Source organism: Puma concolor, chromosome F2 (assembly GCF_028749965.1).
Source record: "Puma concolor isolate L17-30 chromosome F2, mPumCon1.1.hap2, whole genome shotgun sequence".
Classification (NCBI taxonomy): Eukaryota; Metazoa; Chordata; class Mammalia; order Carnivora; family Felidae; genus Puma; species Puma concolor.
This window is the reverse complement of record NC_141684.1, coordinates 20,959,907-20,975,638: the sequence shown is the minus strand read 5'-3', so window position 1 is coordinate 20,975,638 and position 15,732 is coordinate 20,959,907. Positions and strand designations below refer to the sequence as shown.

At 39.7% G+C, this 15,732-nt stretch overlaps 1 long non-coding RNA gene across 6 annotated transcripts in view; it reads left to right on the top strand.

Moving 5' to 3' along the window:
• The window catches only part of LOC147571878 (uncharacterized), a 256,853-nt gene that overhangs the window by 37,819 nt on the left and 203,302 nt on the right, over nt 1-15,732 (top strand). For all 6 annotated transcript variants that reach the window (XR_015247017.1, XR_015247021.1, XR_015247020.1 and 3 more), the window contains exon 3: nt 12,243-12,369. This is a non-coding gene — a long non-coding RNA (uncharacterized LOC147571878). The remainder of the gene's footprint in view (nt 1-12,242; nt 12,370-15,732) is intronic.

The following is a 15,732-nucleotide window of genomic DNA, read 5'->3' as shown; positions in this document are numbered from 1 at the left end:
TTTAGAACTGACTTTGATGGTTCAAATTGCACAGAGTCTCTTAAGGATTGGATCAATCATTAATATCTAACTTTTTAAAGCTGTAATTTTTGTTATTTGTTGGTATCAGGATATTAAGATGCGGTCTTGGTCTCTTGTTGTTTGGTTTCTTATTTCTGGGAAGCCCTCCAGTCTCTTATTTGGGTTGTGCTAAAGCCAGGATTCTGTGACTCAAGATTAATAAGGCAAAATCAGGTATGAAACAGAAGGAAATCTATGCATGACCTATTACATTAGACACTGTTACTTTTAATATAATGAGGTTGTGAATATTTGTGCATATGTGCAGTTGATTTTACAGAAATACATAGAAACTATACGTGTCTAATTTCCATTATATCTTTAGATAGGCTGCATATTTAGACATCTTGAATTCCCACCTCAGTTCCAATTTTTCATTCTGATGCTACAAATACAAGAGAATGATAGTAACTATACCAGCTCTTAGTTAAATACCAGCCCTAATCTAAGGGCTTTACCCATTAAATGCTCATAACTAGCCAGTGAAGTCGTTATTATGATGATCCCTACTTTACAGATGAGAAAACTGAGGCAATGAGAGGTTAAGTAACTTGCCTAAGGTCAAAAAGGCAGTAAATGGAAGAGCTGTAAATATGAGCCCAGGCACGTCTAGCTCTGGAACTCACAGTCTTAAGCATTCTGCTATGCTGCCTGAGCTAATATAGCTCTGTCAGCACATGTTTATTGAGCATTTTAAACCAGTGCCACTCTATCCTATCAGAGAAGAGAAAATGTTGAAGACTATGTCCTTGACCCCAAGAAGCTTGCAGTCAGGTGAGGAGACAAGAAGTACACTCAGCGAAAATTACAGAGGAGTATATGTCATGTTAATAACATTTATTGGATGATTACTCTGGGTCAGCTGCCATGCTAATAACTAAATCCGTGTAACCACAGAAGGCACTATTTTTATCTCAGTTTTATGAGAGAGGAAACTGGAGGTAAGTAATTGAAGTCACACAGCTAGTAAGTAGTAGAGTTAAGATTTGAGCGCAGGCAGTCTGAGTCCGAGAATTTGCTCTTAGCCCTTATTTCCCACTGGATGTGAGAATGTCTTTAAATGTATGCAACATATAGCAGAAAAGTGCGATCAGAGCTTAGTGAGGGTAGGAAGGGTGGAGAGTCCAGTTAACCAATTACTTAGCTAGTTAATTTATTCAGTATTGTTGGTTATCTTCGTTATGTTGAGCCATACTGACATAGTTTTGGCTCTCTGATCTCAGTATGCTCTCTTTTGTGTCCAGATTTCTGTACATTTCCTGCCAAGAATATCCTTCATCCTCCGCCTCCCCTAGCACCAACCTACCCGCCAACCTTATCATCTCTCCTGCCTCTATTGTTGCCCCCCTCCACCATTGGGTGGCTAATTACGGGTCACCCTTGAGGTTTCAGCTTGAATCCCAAAACTCCTTTCTGCCCCTTCAAGATTTCAGGGTGCCTAGTCCCTTATAATCCCACCCCGTCATAGCACCTACCACACTGTGGTGTGATTGCAGCTTTTGTTGTCCATCCATCCACATCATGCCTGCTCTACCCCACCTCTCCCGACCAACACTCTCTCACCCACCCCAGTGATAGTCTTGGAGCTTCTTGAATACCAGAACTGAGTGTTACTTCCTCTATTGAACCGCAAGCTCCCACTACAATGCCGGACACATAATAAATGCTTTATAAATATATTTTTGATGACTCACGGAGTTCTATGTGCCAGGCACTGTGCCCATAAAACACTTGCCATGAGATAGCACTGAGTGAACATTTGTTTCCATGATCTCATTGAATTCCTAGAATAATCCTCTCAGATATGATTATTTCCATTTTACAGATAAGGGTACTGAGGCTTAAGAACATTAAATAACATTCTCACAGTCACATGGTTAGCAAATGGGGAGTGGGAAGTAGACATCAGGTCTGTCGGATCCTAACCTGTGCTGCAGATGAACCAGCAGTGGCAATGCAGGTTCTAGAAGGCATGATGTAGTTCTAATAAGGCAAACAGATGAGGCAAAGGAGTCAGAAATCATCTATGTTTGTGGTTGGTGGGGAGGACAGCAGGTTTTTCACAGGGATGTGATGCACAGGCTGGATTGTGACCAGCCTCTTTCTTCAAGGAGGAATGAGGAGTCTTCTATAACCAGAGGACAAGGTGCCGGAAAACTAGTCAAACATACTTGGATTGGAGTGTCATGAGTAGAGCCAACCTACAACCTCCCTGCAAGGGAGGAACTGGCAGGACTGGAGCGGTGACAAAGGATATGCCCACCTTATTTCTAAGAGGTTGAGCTTCCTAGGGAAGAGTGGCCTTATCAAACCCTTGGAGGATTGTTAAGTTAGTGTGAAGGCAGGCAGCAAATCACTTGGCAAAGAGAAGGAAATGATCCCCGCTCCATACTTTATGAGAAACAGGAGTCCAAGCCTTTTCTTTTGTTAGCAGCTCTTCCAATCTCCTGCCATACGCAGTTGAGCAGAGACATGAAAGAATGGAAGAGTAAGCACAACATCCTTTAGATACCCCTCTTTCTTCTCAATCTCTTCCTGTGATGCCTGCCATTTTACCTATTATTCATATAAAAATGTTATTGTTATTTATATGCTAGATGCTACATTATATGCTTTCCCTTAAATGCATATTTTATTTGGTCCTTCCATGATGAAGGGTGTTATGTCCACTTTCTAGATAAGACAATGGAAGATCAGAGATGCTAAGTGACTGGTCCAGTTCCATGGGGTGTAAGTGTCACCTAAGAATTAACCCTTGTGGATCTGACCTCAAAGTCTGTGATCATAACCACTATCACAGAGAATAAAATAATAACTACTAAATAGTGCCTCCTCTGACCCAAGCACTTTACATACATAATGCATAAAAATATAATAAGATATTTGCTCTAATCATTTACTCCATTCTGAAAAAGTAAGATTTGTCTAAAATTCACTTGCTGTCTTCTCTGCAGTAATTTCTTCCCTCTATTTTCCACTGCCTTATTTTCTAATTGCACATTCAGAAGGGATGTGGTATCTTAAGGACTTTCTAAGTTATTAGAAATTCTATTCTATTCTCATTTACACACTCACATCCATCTATCAGAACAACTTCACAAAAAAGCTTTAGAAATAAATGTTTGGTGCCCGTGCACTTTCAGGCCCCTTTTAATGAGAAATGGACAGGCGATTATGCCATTACGTGGTACATCCTATTCCTGGAAGCCATCTTTAGCTGTTCAGGATAATGTATCTCTAACATTGCATCAGACTCTTTGTTCCATAGATGCTATTTTTTAGAGTTTTATGAACAGCAAATGGCTCCTGAGGAGAACATTGTCATTGCTCAATCTGGATTTTCCAGCAGTTTAGGGGTAAGGATGATAAAGTGCCCATAGGGCAGTGCCAATTTGAAAAGGATGATTAACTCCAGATTTTCCATCCTTGGGACGTTGTGAAAGCCTGGATCACGGTCTGATGTGTTCCAGATGATGTGCAAGGATGTACAAACATGCAGGCTTCCATTATGAGGGAGAGTAGGGACAAAAGAGTACATTCTTCATTCATTTAATCAACCAACGAATACATAGTGAGTGCCCGCTCTGTATCAGGAACTGTTTGATGCTGAGAATACGGAGTCCCTACCCTCAGGTCATTTACATCCTCTGAGAGAGGACAGGCAGTACATAAATAAGTAAATTACATACTATCAGGAAAAATAAAGCAGGATTAGGCAACAAGGAGTGATATGGGTGTGACATGCTATTATGTACATGCTTTTATATAGAAAAGAAAAGGCATCCTTCAGGTTATACTAGCAGAGACCTACAGGAAGTGGTGGAACAAGACTTGCAGATATTAGGGAAGAGTGTTTCAGACAACCATGGCAAAGTCCCGGGGATGAGAGTGTGTTTGGTGTAGCAACACGGATGCCCTTGTGGCTGAAAAAGAGTGGGTAAGGGGGAGAGTGATAGGGGGCATCAGCAGAAAAATGGAGGTGAGGGACAGAGGAAGGTTGAGGTGTAGACCAGCTAGCTTCATATAAGCCTTGGTGAAGAGTCCGGATTTTATGCTGTATGGATTGAACAGCCACTGCAAGGGTTTGTGCAGAGGAGTGACACGATCCGACTTACCTTTTTGAAGGCTTCCTCTGCCTGCTCTGTGTAGAATACATGCAGGAGCAAAAGTGGAAGCAGGGAAGCCATAGGTTGGAAGCTGTGTTAGTCCAGGCAAGACATGGTGCTGCTTGCAGCAGAATTGTCATGGTAGAGATGGTAAGTAGGGATCAAATTCTGGGTATTTAAAAGGAAGAGCTTAGGGGCGCCTGGGTGGCGCAGTCGGTTAAGCGTCCGACTTCAGCCAGGTCACGATCTCGCGGTCCGTGAGTTCGAGTCCCGCGTCGGGCTCTGGGCTGATGGCTCAGAGCCTGGAGCCTGTTTCCGATTCTGTGTCTCCCTCTCTCTCTGCCCCTCCCCCGTTCATGCTCTGTCTCTCTCTGTCCCAAAAATAAATAAACGTTGAAAAAAAAAATTAAAAGGAAGAGCTTATAGGATTTGCTAATAGGTTGAGTGTGAGAGAAATCGAGATTTGGACCTGCATACCTGGAAGAATGGAGGTGGTATTTAGTAAGAAAGGAAAGATTTCAGGACTAACATTATCTCCATTTTGGACGTGTTTGTTGTAAGATGCTTGATCAACATCCATGTAGGGTAACAGAGGAGGCAGTTAGGTAGTGAGCCTGGAGGTCAGGGACAGGTTTGGGCTCAAGGTTTAAATTTTTTTTTTTTTAACGTTTATTCATGTTTTGATAGAGAAAGACAGAGCGTGAGTGGGGGAGGGACAGAGAGAGAGGGAGACAGAATCTGACACAGGCTCCAGGCTCTGAACTGACAGCACAGAGCCCCACACAGGGTTCGAACTCAGGGACCGTGAGATCATGACCTGAGCTTAAGTCAGACACTCAACTGACTGAGCCACCCAGGCGCCCCTGGCTCAAGGTTTAAATGTAGGAGTCATGAGCTTGTAATTAATTCATGAGACAAGATGAAATCATCTAGGCAAGAGTTGCCAGGAAAGTCAGTTCTCAACTGGGCTCTTCAAGGGATTCAGTTATGTTATCATTTTGGTGTAAAAATTTCCCACGTGAGTTGCTTTCAGCCCTTCGGAGAGCACAGTGCTTCCCTGCTTTTCCCAAAATAATTTAGTTTAAAATGAGTTAGTTCAAGCTAACTCCAAATTTTGTTTCTAATGTTCTTAGAGACTTAATAGACAGCAGCAAAGCAGATGGTATGCTTTATACATCAACAGAACAATTTTGAGCAGTTTTCTTGTTCTACCTGTTACAAAGTAAATCACTGTGGCCCAACCATACTGTAGTGCATGCAAAATAACCATTTCTCCCAGATATCCACCAGTGTCACAAGTGTGTTTCTGGATTCTTCTTGGTGGTAGTGGAAGCTACCAAGATCCCAAAGCAATTTTGCCTTATGGTCTATGACTTCATCCTAAATATGTTTAGTAAAGCAGAGGTGTGAAAGGAGAGCTGTGGATACTCCAGCTAGGGGTATCCACTAGTATCCTGTACTGGGAAGGCAAGTGAGGGAATGCAGATTAAACCACACTTCTGAAAGTGAATGGTGGCTACATGCCTATTTACCTCTTGTACCACCCAAAGCAAAGATGTTGCAGTGATTGTGAAAGGGAACGGTTGAACTATTTTATACAAGCCCCATAAATGGGATCTAGTATGGCACAGATGAGATTTAGAGTGTTTGATTCAATGGAATAGGGAGATACAGATACATTTAACCCGAAAAAAAGAGTTTTGTGTGTTTGCACATGCATACATGTACATGCTCATGACTGTATTACTTTTTAAACATGTGGGAGCCTCAATTTTTTTCAAGCACAAGGGCAGTGTTGGGTCCCAGCGTCAGAAAGACTGGCTTCCTGACCTGGTTTTCAAGCAGATGGCTAGGTGCAGAAGAACAAGGCAGGAATCATTGATCAGGACAGAAATGAAAGATGGGAGTCTTGGTGAAAAGGCTTCATATCAGACTAGGCAAAGGACCAATGGCAGGCCAGAGTTAAGTTGACTTAAAGTTTGAGTCAACTTAAATGCTTTTTAATGGTTATCATTTTGATCCTGATGAAGGATCAAATTGGTCATAGGGCCTGGAGAATAAAGCTGAGTCTGCAGGAGGGGACCAATTGTCTCTGAGTATGGGTGGGAGGAAGGATACGGACTCAGAGAATGAAGCAAGTGCTCGCAGAAGGAATTGGTGTCACTACCTTTTTTTTTCCTCACTACCTTTTTTTTTCCTCAACGGTAGCTGCTTTTAGCTGTTTGCTCACCTGTGTGTATGGTTCTATCCCTACAGGAAGAGAATCATATTTTTCTTAATGGCACACTAGTTTCCTTGGCATGATTCCAAAATTGCAGTCTCCTAAAACAACAAATTGAGTTACACACTGAGGAAGGCTGGTAGACACTAGAAATTTTATTTGGAAGCTGAGTTATCCAATGCAGTGGTTTCCAGAAGGTTCAAATAATCTTGCAATTATGGTGCCTGAATCCCTTTGGAGGGCCTTCTGTGATATCTTTAACTGTCAGTTACAACGTTTAAATGAAGACAGCTGTAATTTGAAAATAGAGTACTTAGATGGTAGGTACACAGCAAATATTATGGATTTTTTTCTGTAAGTTCTCTTGCTTAATATTAGCAGGGAGCAGCAGATAAATCATATTTTTTTTTTTCTGAACTTGCACCATGTGGCTATTGCTTTAATTTTGACTACAATGCTAATAGCTTGGTAAAATACTTAATTTTACCAGAATTAAATCTTGGTACCTTTTTACCCCCATGATTATAGTACAGTTGTTGCTATTATAATCCTAAATAATTATCAACAATGATTTAATTTTAAACTAAAATATTATGAAATTTAAAATACCCCTCAGTGTACAATTATATTATGAAAGATATTAAGACAGTGCTCTCTATCAGTAAAGTGTGTCAAGAATGCTGATTTTATTTATTCGTATGAGCTTTCAGATGAAAGAATACATAGGCTATTTCACTGAGAAATTAAAGAACAAATTTAGATAATTATAATTTACATTCTTTTTTTAATGTTTATTTTTTAGAGGGAGAGAGAGAAAGAGAAAGAGCATGAGGTGGGGAGGGTCAGAGACAGACAGAATCCCTCCAGGTTCTGAGCTGTCAGCACAGAGCCCAACTCGGGGCTCGAACTCATGGACCACGAGATCATGACCTGAGCCAAAGTCAGATGCTTAACCTACTGAGCCACCGAGGTGCCCTTAATTTAGGTTCTTAAACTTTTTCTTTTACATAATACCCAGATAACTAAGGTCAAAAGGAGGCTTTGATGAAGGATTATCTAAGTGTCTGAGTTTTTAATTTTATTCTGTGAATGTACACATGTAGTCAAAACATCTAATATTTTATGGAAATTTATTAATTCTCAATTAAAAATGACCCTTTTTTATTTTTATTTTCTTTTTTTAAACAATTTTTTAAGTTATTTGTTTTGAAAGAGAAAGAGAGCACAAGTGGGGAGGAGAAGAGAGAGAGAGAGAGAGAGAGAGAGAGAAAGAGAGAATCCCAAGCAAGCTCCACACTGTCAGCATGGATCCTGATGTGGGGCTTGAACTCACAACCTATGAGATCATGACCTGAGCCAAAGTCAAGAGCCTTAACAAACTGAGCCACCCAGGTGCCCCTAAAAATGACACTTTTTAAAAAATGTATATTTATTTTTGAGAGAGAGAGAGAGAACACAAGGGGGGAGGGGGCAGAGAGTCAGAAACAGGCTCTGCACTGACAGCACAGAGCCCAATATGGGACTTAAACCCATGAACCACAAGATCATGACCTGAGCCAAAGTCAGACGCTCAACCAACTGAGCCACCCAGGCACCCCAACAGGACCTTTGAAGAAAACCAATATATTAACATAAGCAAAAAGAAGAAAATAAAAATCATCTGTGACCTTGCATTCTAGGGATAGCAACTGTAAGCATGTAGGTATCTAATAGTTGATAGATTTCAGTTTGAAATATCAAAAAAGACCACTCCCCAAAAGTCTCCATATATATATATATACATATATATACATATATGTATATATATATATATATATATATATATATATATATGTATACACACACACACACACACACACAGAGAGAGAGAGAGAGAGGAATATGACAATACTTGTACAGATTTTAAATAGAGAATGATTTAATTACAAAAATCTGTGTGTCTTCCAGTGCCTGCACCTTGAGTTAAAAGTTTCATTTTAGGTTCTGATTTCTGGTATTTTAAATAATTCATTTAAATTCCTTGACTTTTTAATATTTCCCAATTGGCTGTAATTAATCTCAGAAAACTCTAGGACCTCGGGGTAGAACCAGACTTTGAAAGTAATCCAGTTGACTCCTGATTCCCATGCCAGACCTCTTCTTCAAGTAGTTCTGCCTGTGTTTTTCAAGCCTGGACTTGATTGCTTCTTTAATGAAAGACTCACTTCCTTTTGGGGATTTTCCATTCTTGAAATAATTTTGACTGCTTGAAAAGATTTCCGTAAGTTGTTTTACAGACTATCTATTTGCTCTGCAGCCCTCAGAAGCTTCTGAGAAAGTTCAGTCCCTCTTCTGTGTGACAGCAGCCCAACCACAAAATTAAACACAGCCGTAAATTGCCCCAGCCTCTTAGCTGCTTTCCCAGTTCCCTCTTCTTTAGCATAAGTGCTACACATTCCCTGAGGCTCCTTTTATATTTCAGTCTTAAAACACCTAACAAGCAGATAGCTTTCCCCCATTATCATAGAAACTCTCAGGTTCACAAAGGAGTATCATTTAAATTAGATACAAATTTGTCATGAAAAATAATTATAGTATTTATTTTTTTGTTGAGAGATAAAATTCAATGAATTGCTATGCCGAAGTTGGGCAGTGTAACATGCAATATTTTTCTTTCAGTTATGTTTTATTTGGCTATTAAAACTCATACTTAATTCAATAAATTGGATTTTCTAAAGGCCTACTTAGATTCATTTGGTATATTTATGGACCACCAACTATTGGGTGTGGGATAATCGTGAAATTTTTAGCCCCTTAACTATTCCAGCACATTATTAATGCAATATATAATTTCACAAATTATCTAGTACCAAGATCTAGCTCTTTGAATACACTGCATTTAAAAGCAAAAAGCTCCAAATCTGCATACTTAATTATACAGCATTATCATTTCTATCCCTAATTCTTTAATCAAAACAGTCATTAGCATTGCAAATAATAAAGGAAATTGGATTATGAAGGAAATAAAGATTAGTGACTCTAAGATCAGATAGCTGGTTTGCAAGTCAGGTTGATACTGGGCTTTATTTTATTATTCAAATAAATAATGTAACTACCTTGTCATAAACCTTTTCAGTTTTAAGGATAAAGCACTAGGTGTTTTTGTTTTCTTTGGTGCAAATTTTGCATGAAATCCGTGGGTAGCTAGAAGTAAAACTGTTCACACATTTTAACAGAATGGCCTATAGCATCACGACTCATCCCAAATTGGGGACAGTGATTTGGAAGGTATCATTTATGAGAATGGTTTTTGCTCCGTTCACTCAAAGGCATATCATTTTAGGTTCCAAGTTTTGAATGGTTATTTGTGTGGCTGGAGTCCCTGGAGTTCAAGTATTTTTATTTTCACTATTCAACCAAAAGCACTGCCTTACAACTAAACATGCATTCCAAGTAATTCAATGAGAAGAAACAGAGCAGTACTTGGTAGAACTATAAATAAAATTAATTAAGGCTCCTACCAAGGCAAAGTCTGGCAAAGAGTCCTGTGTCAGCTCCCACCTCCAAGGCAGTCTTACTCTGTGCCCTGGAGGCTGGAGAGATTCACTGGGCCCGTGTCTGCATAATGCAAAAAGCATCTCTGCTATTTAGACTTCTCGATTGTACATATTAGGTATATAAATATTAATAAAAAATTTCTGCCCTTAAATATTACATGTCACAGTTAATATTCTGTACTCTGTCTGGATATCAGGTTTTCAATATTTGCTGTTAGAACTTTATTAATAAATGGGAGGCTTGTTTTTCCCTTTGTGGGAATTTTATGTGGAGCGCTATGTTCAAACTACTAAGGGGCAAAAATAAAATAGGCCCTTCATTTACTGATGGGAGATAGGAATGTAGCATGTGCCCTACAGTTTTAGCAATATAAGATATTACTGAGATAAATGTTATCTTAGACACAGTGGCTTTCATCTTGTATTTAACATAGCAGAGGAATGTTTTGCTGTGACAAGGGGCCACAGAGGCTCACCGTGTTGAAAAGCTAGAACACCAAGATACCAGGGATGCCTTAAGAAGAGCGTCCTGCATTGGTAGGAGACACAAAGGTGGCGGCTCTCAACCCAGCTGCCCATTATAATCCCCTCAGAACTTTACAAAATACTGATGCCTTGGTCTTCGCCCCAGGGATTCTGATTTGACTGATTTGAGGTAAGGGTTGGGCATTGGAAATTTTTTAAGTTTCTCATGTGATTTTATTTTTTTTATTTTTTTAACGTATTTATTCATTTTTGAGAGACAGAGAGAGACAGAGCATGAGCGGGGAAGGGGCAGAGAGAGAGGGAGACACAGTATCCGAAGCAGGATCCAGGCTCTGAGCTGTCAGCACAGAGCCTGACGTGGGGCATGAACCCATGAACCATGAAATCGTAACAGAGATCATCACCTGAGCTGAAGTGGGATGCTTAACCGTCTGAGCCACCCACGTGCCTCTCTCGTGTGATTTTAATGTGCAGACACTATTGAGGACAGTTGTTCTGAAATCACTCCTGACAGAGATTAGAGATCTAATCTGATTCTGCAATTTTAAAATCTAATGTGGTACTATGATTAAATTTTAAAGTATGGTCCCTAAGAGAACTCTAGACCTGCAAAATAACCTGTACAAAGAGATTCTATGGTCACATAAACTTGGGAAATGTTATGCATGTCATCATTTTCTAGGAGAAACTCAATTTGCCTTGACTTGTTCAAGACTAATGATAAAGACACTTGTCGTACCTAGTGTTTCCCAGAATTTTTAACCAGGATCCTCATTTTTTTTTATAACATCCATTATAATCCCATGAAACTAGCATTCTGTAGTCCACATATTGGTTATGCTGCTTTATGTTTTGAATTATTTCTGAACTCTGTGTTTAAAAAAGAAAATTAAAAGAATGTCCACATTAGTTGCATATGTATACACTATACCACAAAATGCATGAAATTCCTATTGGCCACATGGTCTTAGATTGGTAAATACTGTATCTGTGGCTGTTGAATAAAGTGTATGTTGGTGTGACCCTTACTGGAGATACTTCTTACCTGGGGCTATTCCCATTGGACTTGGTATTTACTGATGCAAAGGGCCTGGTATTAAGGTAATCCATCACTCATGCCCTATACGACAATAAGCAGAGTAGGGCTGCGGGGGTCTTGTTGGAAAGTTACCATCTTACTAGTTACTTAATTATTTGAACTGATCCTCTATGCAGCTTCAGTCATGAATTCCCTGTCTTAAAATGCTTTTCCCTGTCTTAAAATGTCAAAAACATTATGGAATGTGTTTCTTGGGCAGGGAAGAAAGCTGGAAGATTTGGAGATGTGGAAAAAGTGGAGAATGGAATGATCAGGGTTGTGGAGATATAACCAAGAGAGGGGGGTTTTACTGACAAAGTCAGGCAGAGGGGGGTGGATAAATTGGCCTTACGGCTGGCGAAGGCAATAGACATGTCATTTATCATTTCTCCTTGGGTAGAAACGAAGATGTGACTAGAATACAAACCAAAAAGCAAAGCTACCCTTGCTGTCTGTTCACTTCACATCTCAGGTGTTGTCTCATTTGGTTCCTTGGCCGCATGCCAACTTGGTCTCCTCCTGTGCTCATTTCCTTTCCTTCGCTTCTAGAACTGGTCTCCCTCAGGTTGGCAAAGAGACTCTTCTTGCCTTTACTCTCTCATGGTGGCCTGTGCCCACTTACTTCCATTATGAAGGTTTCCTCTGTTTTATCCTAACTGTATTATCTTTATATTAAAAACATAACTAATAAAACTTTGTATTTACTGTAATATCTTTAAGAGTAAGAATTTTATTGTCTATTCATGTGTCCCCAGATCATGGAAGACACCTAACAGAGTGTCAGCAAATGTTTATTAAACTACATTAATTGACTGATCCCATAACACTTAAAAGACCTATTAGAGAGGTGGAGTCAAGTCCAGTAAGAAACACCACCAAAAGGTATAGTGATTTGTATTTCTCATGTATGCTTAAAAAGATCACTCTGATTCTAAAAATGGTGAATATTTATTGTAGAAGATTTTTTTTTTTTTTTTTTTTTAAATTTTTTTTTTTCAACATTTATTTATCTTTGGGACAGAGAGAGACAGAGCATGAATGGGGGAGGGGCAGAGAGAGAGGGAGACACAGAATCGGAAACAGGCTCCAGGCTCTGAGCCATCAGCCCAGAGCCCGACGCGGGGCTCGAACTCACAGACCGCGAGATCGTGACCTGGCTGAAGTCGGACGCTTAACCGACTGCGCCACCCAGGCGCCCCTGTAGAAGATTTTTAAAATAAAGAAAGAAATGAAGAATATAAAAATGATGTGTAAACTCACCACCCCAAAATAACCATTTTAAAGTCTGAGTATTTCCTTTCTGATCTTTTTCTATGCATTGGTACAGGTCTGTCTGTCCATCTCCCTATCTATATCTATCTAAAGTATGCTTATAAGAGAATGTGGATTATACTGAAAAAAGTGATTTTTGTACCCTTTTCCATTTAAAGTTATATTCTTTCTTTTTTTTTTTAATTTTTGTTTTTAATGTTTATTTTTGAGAGAGAGAGAGAGAGAGAGAGAGAGAGAGAGAGAACAAGCAAGGGAGGGTCAGAGAGAGAGGGAGATACAAAATCTGAAGCAGGCTCCAGGCTCTGAGCTGTCAGCACAGATCCTGACGTGGGGCTTGAACCCACAAACTCTGAGATCATGACCTGAGCTGAAGTTGGATGCTTAACTGACTGAGCCAACCAGGCTCCCCTAAAGTTATATTCTTTCATTTGGCAACTATCTAGAGGGCGTAATACCATGTACCAGGCACTATTTGAAGGTCTAGGGATACACTAGTATCCTGAATGTTTGTCTAAAAAATTCATTTTTAATGACTTACTAATATTTCCTAATTGAGGTTAACCATAATTCATAATTGAATTGCTTGTTGTTGTTGTTACCATTTCACACTATTATTAATAATTCTGCAACAAGTACCCTCATTGATTAATCTTTGTGTTCTTCTCTGATCACTCACTTAGGATAGAAGGGAAGTTAGGAGGGTAGCCATCAGATTATACAGCATAAACTGTTCAAAAAATTATTGTGAGATGCTTCTACAAAAGCAAATTATGCAGATAATAATATACAAATATTTTTATAATACTAATAATTATTGGTAATAATTTGTAACCTTGCCCCAGTAGTGTGTCAGAGTAACTATCCTGCCACCCTCACTGGTATTAACTTGTATTTAATTGTTAAATATATTTGTCTGCCTATGGATTGCCTCATATTAGAATCTGTTTATTCCAGTAGGTCTAATGTTCACATTTGAATGTAAATATATAATCTTTGTTTTTCCATTCATTTCTGTTGATATTCACTCATTATTACCATTCAGAAAATACAGACTTTAAAAGAAACTCCTGAAACCTATTTTTAAGGATTTTCTTTTGAGGATCTAAGTTGTATTGTAGCCTACTGCAAAGTCCCAGGGTTTTCAGAATGGTTTCTTGCTAGTTGCTTTCCTTGGTTAACATATTCAGTTCAGGTGCTTACATTTAGCGGAGGTACATTAAACAAGGCAGATGTTCGGTGAAAGTCAAGTGTCCTTCAAAGAGTAATAACAGCATCCCAGGGGCTCCCTTAGAGTGTGAAACCTTCTCTGAGACTCAGCGTAATAATTTGTTGGGAGAATCCTGTTGCATCAGTCTCTTCATGGAAAAAAAAATCCAGCTTAACCTAGATCAGCATATGGCATTGCTGTCCAGTGTGGAATGCTATCTCTGCTTTTAGACATATGAATGGAAAAGGACCAGGTATTGTCATAGAGAACAGTTTTAATCCCAATCACTAATATAAAATTATCAAATTCTGAAGGCAAATTATCAACTTATTGAAGGGAAAATACATCCAAGGACAAGAAATGCCATTCATCAAGACTTTCTCAGTGTTAATGTAGTCTAAATGGAATGGCATTTAGTTTAATTAAAGGAAACTAAAAAAAATAACTGATGTATTCTCCATCTTCGAAGTTCACCATGTCGATGATGCAATAAGAAATTAAGGGGGGGTCAGCTGGTGTTAAGAGCTAAGTGTCTTTGCTTTTGGCACACAAGGTGGGGCTAGTGGATGGCTCCATGTTTGGAGTGACTCTGAGTCTAGTTTTACAGTTTCTTCTTATTGGGCCTTTTTGTCCCCTCCATAGTTTGCTTCTTTGCTTCCTATGAACACACACACCTTAGAATTTGTTTCACTTGTTTTTTCTGTTGCTTCTGTCATGCAACCCAGAGGTCAAAGAGCAGATCTGCATAGGACAAATTAGGATTTCTCAACCTTGGCACCATTAGATGAATAGTTGTCTGTTGAGTAGGGCTGTCCTGTGCATCATAGTATGTTTAGCAGCATCCGGGGCTTCTGCCCACTAGCACCCACCTCTTTCCTAGTTGTGACAAACAAAAATATTTGCAGACATTGCCAGATGTCCTTTTAGCGGCAAAAGTGTCCCTGGTTGGGAACCATTAGAATGAAGTCGAGTAAATGTAGCCCAGTTTTCATAAGGGATCCTCTACTTCACCTCTTGGCAGAGCACATTCCATTGTCTACCCAACAGTCATAGTGGTCTTCCCTAAAGTAAACTCTTGCCCCCTCCCTACTTAAAACATTCTGATGGCTTCTCTTGGCACTGCAATAAAATCTCAACTCCTTGCAACATTTTTTTAAGACCTTCCGTAATCTTTTTTCAACGTTTTTTATTTATTTTTGGGACAGAGAGAGACAGAGCATGAACGGGGGAGGGGCAGAGAGAGAGGGAGACACAGAATCAGAAACAGGCTCCAGGCTCCGAGCCATCAGCCCAGAGCCTGACGCGGGGCTCGAACTCACGGACCGCGAGATCATGACCTGGCCGAAGTCGGACGCTTAACCGACTACGCCACCCAGGCGCCCCAAGACCTTCCGTAATCTTGCGCCAGCTCACTCTCTGACCTCATAGGTTACCCCACTTCCTTCCCTCACTCTTCTGCATTTATCCTGGTTGGAGTACCTCAAAGAGGCCTTTTCTGCCCATCTCTGAAAATAGCGCCTCCTTCCTTCCAGCCACACTGTTACATCATCTGTTTTGTTCTCTGTAAGTGCTTCTTACAGCCTGAGTTTGCTTGGTATCTCTGTTTTATTATTTTATTGTTTTTTTCCCCAAGTACAGTAGAAGATAAACTCTATGGGTGCAAAGGGCATTTCTATTTGTTCACTACTCCCCTTGCCCAATGCCTAGGACAAACCCAATTCTTTATAGGTGCTCAAAAAATATACTGTGAAAAAAATAAATAAATG